A 5,247-nucleotide genomic window follows, 5' to 3' on the forward strand; every position below is an offset into this window, starting at 1 on the left:
GTAGGGCTTCCCTGATGGCGCAGTGGTTGAACGTCCGCCTGCCGATGCAGGGGGCAGGGGTTCGTGCCCCGGTCCGGGAAGATCCCACGTGCCGCGGAGCGGCTGGGCCCGTGAGTCATGGCCGCTGAGCCTGCGCGTCCGGAGCCTGTGCTCCGCAACGGGAGAGGACGCCACAGTGAGAGGCCCGCGTACCGCAAAAAAAAAAAAAAAAAAAAAAAAGGCAGAGTAAAGGGAGAGAGAGTGTCTGTTGCAGTGGGGATTTTTCTCAGGAGGTGACATTTGTGACGTGACTGGAATGAGAGAAAAAGCTCTTCGTGCCAAGATGGGGGAAAGGTGTTCCAGGCAAAAGGAACGGCAAGTGCAAAGCCCTGAGGCAGGGAGAAGCTCAGAATGTTTGAGGGAGGCAGAAGGAGCCTTGTGCGGTAGAGAGGAGGCGGTGTGGCGGAGAGCTGTAGGAAAGAGAGAAGAGGGGTCAGATCATATAAAACCTCATAAGCCAAGTTAAGAAGCTTGGCTTTCATTATAATTCCAGTAAGAAGTCTTTGGAAGGTTTTAAGAAATGGGAGGGATGTGATCTGATTTAAAGTAATCACTCTGGTGTTGAGATGGAAAATAGACCAAGGTGGGAAGGAGGAGCGGAAGCAGACAGGAGGGGGAGACAGGGGGAGAGGGTTGGGTTTGGGCAATGGGTCTTGCTGATGGATTAGATATACAGTGTGAGGAAAAGAGAGGAATCAAGGATGTTCTTTAGGTGTTTGGACAGAGCTCATGGCACTGTTCACTGATATGGGAAAAACGGAGGAGGAACAGTTTGGAGGCAAGAGGTATAGAAATCAAGAAGTCCACTGTGGACCTGTTAAGTTTGAAATATCTGGTAAATATCTGTTATGGGCTGACTTGTGTTTCCCCCCCCAAAAAATATATCGAAATCCTAATCCCCAATACCCGTGATCTTATTTGGAAATAGGGTCTTTGCAGATATAAGTTAAGATGAAGTCATTAGGGTGGCCCTCCTCCAATATAACTAGTGTCCTTATAAGAAGAGAAAATTTGGGGACAAACACGCTCAGAGGAAAGCACCATGTGAAGACACAGATTCAGAGGGAACATGGCCATGTGAAGATGGAAGCAGAGATTTGGAGTGATGCTGTTACAAGCCAAGGAACATTTGGGGCTACCAGAAACCGGAAATGGCAAGGAAGGATCCTCCCCTAGAGGATTCCAAGGGAGCATGGCCCTACTTGATTTTGGACGTCTAGACTTCAGAACTGTGAGAAAAGAAACTTCTCTTATTTTAAGCCCCTCAGTTTGTGGTACTTTCTTATAGCAGCCCTAGGAAACTAATACAGCATCTAAGTGGAAAGGTCAAGTGGGGATGTGGATGTGCACACCTGGAGCTCAGCGTTTTTAAAGCCATAGGACGAGATGAGTTGTCCTTGAGTGTGAATTAGAGAGAGTTGAGAGAAGGGCAGCTTTGGAGAGATGAGGGAGTGGCCAGTGGGGTGGAGGGGTGTGGACGTGTCTCAAGGGAAGAGAGTGTTTCAAGGAGGAGAGTGTAGTCAGTTGTGTCAAAGACTGATGATAAGTCAAGTCAGACTGGCTTCGTTTGGCCTTTGGATTTGGTAAGAGAGAGGTTGAAAAAAAATAATAATAATAAAAGAGGGAGGCTACTGCTGACCTTGACAAGAGAGATGTCAGCAGGTGGTGGAAACAAAAGCCAAGCTGGAGAGAACTGAGGAGAGGGTGTAAGTAAAGAAGTCCAGAGTAATTACAGAGAACTGTTTTGAATTTTGCTATGAAATAACAAAGAAATGAGGACTTACTTGAAAAAAAAAGGTGTAGGGGTCAAGGGAAGGTTTTTTTTTTTTTCTGATCAAATAACTCTTTATTGCAAATATCACTGATTTCAACATGTAGACAAGGTGACCCCCTTTTATACCAGAACTGTAAGTCTAAGAAGTGTGATTTATGTTTCTCCCTAGGTTTGCTCACGCAATGCCTGCCCACATAGCGTGCCATGATAATGTTCCACCCTCTCTGATTTGCATTATGACTCAGTGAATTAAAATCTTTTTTTTTTTTTTACTTTTTCCCGGGTTCATTTATTCATTTACTTTTTTTTTTATTAGTTTCTGCTTTATAACAAAGTGAATCAGTCACACATATACATCTGTTCCCCCATCCCTTCCCTCTTGCATCTCCCTCCCTCCCATCCTCCCTATCCCACCCCTCCAGGCAGTCACAAAGCACCGAGCTGATCTCCCAAGAGAAGGTTTTTTATTTTTAAAGGCAGGCAATGTTAAGGCATATTTTTATGTTGGTGGGTATGATCTAAGGGAAGACGAATGGTTTAGAAGAGAGATGGGATAATTGCTAGGAGCAAAGTCATGGCAAGAGTGGATGGAGTCCAGTGCAATCATGGGGGAACTGGCCTTAGATAAGAACAGAGCCTCTTCATCTGTTATAACTGCAGGGATGGCAGAGAAAATGAGTAGAGATCATGCAGGTGGGTTGGCAGATTTGGCGGTGGGAAGATGAAGTACTTCTCATTTGTCTGCATTTCTTTGTATTTATTACATCAGTGACGTATGGAGCAGAGTCATATGGAGGGATAGTGTTGGAGGTTTGAAGAGAGAGAGGAGAAAGAGGAGGTATGAAACAGTCCTTTGAGAGGAAGGGAAGATGAACACACCTTGGAAATGTAGAAGGTTGCTGGGTAGAGTTGAGTGCTTTTTTGAGATTTAAAGTCCTAAGTTTCGAGTGAGAACAGTCAATAGGCATGGTTGTGCGATTTTCTTCAGTAATGTTCAACTGCTTAGGTACAGGTGAAGGGTAGGTGGCTAGCAGGATTTAACTAGGATTGGAGTTTTACCAGATAAATACAAGGGAGTTTCCAAATGGAGAGAGGCAAGGAAGATGAGGGTGTTTGTAAGAGACAGATCATAGTAATGGACCATGGAGATTAAGCTCGATAAGGAAGAAGTGGTCACATGTAGAGCATGGAATACAACAGAAACTTATTTGGTGGATAAGGTCCCTATGAGGTCAAAGAATATTTGGAAGGAGGGTCCCACAGAAAGTTAATTGGAAGGGTAGGAGGCATCAGTGACTGAGATGCCTGAAAGGAGATTATTGGAGGTGCAGGTATTGGTGAGGGCAACATTTAGGGTATGATCATGTAAGTCAGTGGAGAAGATAGCAAAAAGGTAGCAAGGGATGGGGCCTAACCCCTTTCATATCAAAGATGCTGGAGTTTTTGCAGGAGGAAGGAGAAGTAGTTTGGAAGCACCTCCATAGACCCTGAGATATGTGGGGTGCAAGAGAAAAAAACACCCTTCACTGTTTTCTTTTCCCTTCGTCCTTGCCTGTAGGTAGGGCTGTCGAGGAGGCAGTATCTTCAGGGGACAGCCAGATGTCAGTAGAGCGAGACAGTGAAGGGGATGCTCAGGCAAGGGTTTCAGGATAGGGGGGCATTGACTGGTGGCAGACTGAGTGCCAGAGGATACAGGGGAAAGGTTTAGGAGGGTGGAGAGAGGTGGGAGACGGGATTAAATTAGTAGCTATGCAGAGTGGTTTGGGGATTCTGGTCTATGGGATTATGGATGATATGGGAAGCTAGGACTTGTGATATGAGGCGTGATGGGGCATGTTCTGACATTGTCATTGAGGAAACATGGGCAGTCAGTTAAAGCTACATACAGTCCAGAGTATTTAGCTGGCAAGTATAAGAAGAAAAAGATGAATGAAATGAACTCTTGTATCCTTGAGATGCAGTGCTGTGCCAGGCACATGGCACATATTCATTGATTAAAACTGCATATATTTGATGCTCTGGTGACCGTAATAGGAGCAAGTCATAATCCAGAGCACTGCACACAGTAGGTGCTCTGAATCCTGTGGGTGATGATAATCTCTAAGTACCTTTGATTGCTTAATATGGAAATAGTTTGCACTTTGTCCCTTCTGATGAAAGTCATTCCTGTATTTAGACTGACCAGGGGCTGGAGTGTAGTTGTGTTCTGCCTTAATTAGCAAGGTGTGGACAGGAGGCAGAGGTGGGGATAGGATGGTGACCTGTTCCAAGTTGGAGATTCAGGACATCCCTGTCCCCTAGCCCCTGCTCCAGACTAAAACCCAGCACCATCACTGCAGGCAGGTCCTTCTCTGGAAACTCAGCGCAGAAAAAAGAGTAGCCACATCCTTCCGTTAGAATGAAGATGGCCATACCAGCCCTGGGCTTTTTGCATTCCTTCCTTTTCCCTCTAGGTGCTTTTCCTCCAGAATAAATGATTTCTATTTTTTTACTCCTATTTTTCTAGCCTCTCTGATCTCATTTGCCTCCTCTTTGTTTCATTGAGTCTGGGGCCACTATCTCTGTCTTTTCTTCCCCAGAATATCCCACAAAATGCTTCCCTCCTGTCCTAACCCCTCCCCCAATATCACTAGATATGAGTCCAAAGCTTTTTCTAAGAGGCCTCTAAAGTTCCCACTGATGTTATGCCCCAGTGTCTGAGGTGACCTGGCCTGGTCTCTGTGTGGCTGAGAGAGTGTCTCTTTGTGTTGGTTGATGAATGGCTGCCCTGTCCTGTCCGGGACCTCAATACCTGGAAGGTAACAGGAGAAAGCCCACTCCCCTCCTTAGGCTCTGCACCTGCTGCTCTCAGCTTTCCTCGGGGGCCACAGGGTGCCCGGGCAGGTAACTCGCTTGCTTGCTAAGCCTTAGAAGAGCAACACTAGGAAGCAGGTCCAGGAGTCCTTCCTGCCCTATCCTCTCTGGACAGAATGGGGCCTGCTGAGAGGCTGCCCAGACTCCATGGCCTTTCCCCCTCATCACCTCTGCTCCATCCCCATCCACCTCATGTTTCTTGCAGGGATTTGGTCTCCCAGTAGAACAATGAGCCTGCTGGGATGCTGTTTCCCTCTGTGACTGAGAGTTTGAACTACAGAATTTCTGGACTGGAAAATATCTCACCCAGTTAGACATCTTCGCCTTTGCCTGTAGACAGAACAGCGTGCAAACCTTCAGGCCAGAGTCACTTTTTGAAAGTGACTCTGTGGTTTTCCTTGATAACACATCCTGGTGTTTCACACTGTAAAACTCAATTCAGTTCAACAAATGTGTATGGAGTGCCTATTTTATTGTTGTTGTTATGTTGCTTCACGCATTATCTCATTAAGATATTTCATTAATCATTTTGGACAGGTAATACACACACAGGGTGCAATATCAGAACTACTGGAGGGTAA

This window comes from Mesoplodon densirostris, chromosome 2, assembly GCF_025265405.1.
Source record: "Mesoplodon densirostris isolate mMesDen1 chromosome 2, mMesDen1 primary haplotype, whole genome shotgun sequence".
Classification (NCBI taxonomy): domain Eukaryota; kingdom Metazoa; phylum Chordata; class Mammalia; order Artiodactyla; family Ziphiidae; genus Mesoplodon; species Mesoplodon densirostris.